General features: G+C 55.5%; 1 protein-coding gene across 1 annotated transcript in view; it reads left to right on the forward strand.

Moving 5' to 3' along the window:
* The window catches only part of CFAP44 (cilia and flagella associated protein 44), a 41,400-nt gene that overhangs the window by 25,812 nt on the left and 14,659 nt on the right, over positions 1-929 (forward strand). The window lies entirely within an intron of this gene.

A 929-nucleotide genomic window follows, 5' to 3' on the forward strand; every position in this document is an offset into this window, starting at 1 on the left:
GGTGGGCAGCCGGCCCTGCTGGCACGGGCTGTGGGCCCCGGTGCATACAGCCTGGCTGGCAAAACGCGGCACCAGCAACACAACCCTGGGCACAGATGGAGTGTGCTGCGCAGCCTCTTCAGAGACAAAGTGCGCCCAGCAAACAGATGTTGTTGCTGCAACATGCTGGCTGTTGTGCCGGGGAAGGCCGCCCTGCAGCAGTGATGGGGCCTCATGGGGTGCCCTGGCAAAACCCATAGCTGAGGCACCTTTGTGGTGGGGTACACCACAGAGGAAGCAGGACAGGGGTAACCCCTGGGCACAGGTGTGATGTGCCAAACCTCGGAAGCTGGAATCTATGGCATCACACCACTTGCCTGTCAGCCCTAGCATCCTATCCATGCCTCACGACAACAGTACCCAATTCAGCACGTAACCACTGCAGCCAGAGACCACTGTCAGGACAGGCACAGCTGTGGACAGATGCTCCACAAAACAGAGCAAAATTCAATCCATGCTCTAGGTACTTCAAACAACAGGGCAGAATCTCTTCTTTATTTAGGATGTTTATGCAATGGATACCAAAATACATGCATCTACACCTTCTCCTTCTCCTGTTTGGAGAGGCTGGGTAGCATATTTGCCTGCCCATAGCCCTCCGCTCAGGCATGCCCTACATGCTCCTGGCTGCACCTCTATACACACAGCGTTGTACAGAGAGGCTGACACCGATTGCAGGGCTGCAAGAGCAATCCTTAGCAAGACACTGGGCTCCAACCGTCCCCCTCCACCACCAACCATGGAGAGTGGAGCGCTGCAAGGGACAGCAGCGCCCACCGGGAGCCGTCATCACGCCAGCACAGATGTGCCTGTGGCTAGTTTACACTAGTCAGGGCGCTGCTTTTGTCTTCCCATTCTCATCCTCCCAAACAACAACAAAAAAAAAACAA

Source organism: Meleagris gallopavo, chromosome 1, assembly GCF_000146605.3.
Source record: "Meleagris gallopavo isolate NT-WF06-2002-E0010 breed Aviagen turkey brand Nicholas breeding stock chromosome 1, Turkey_5.1, whole genome shotgun sequence".
Taxonomy (NCBI): Eukaryota; Metazoa; Chordata; class Aves; order Galliformes; family Phasianidae; genus Meleagris; species Meleagris gallopavo.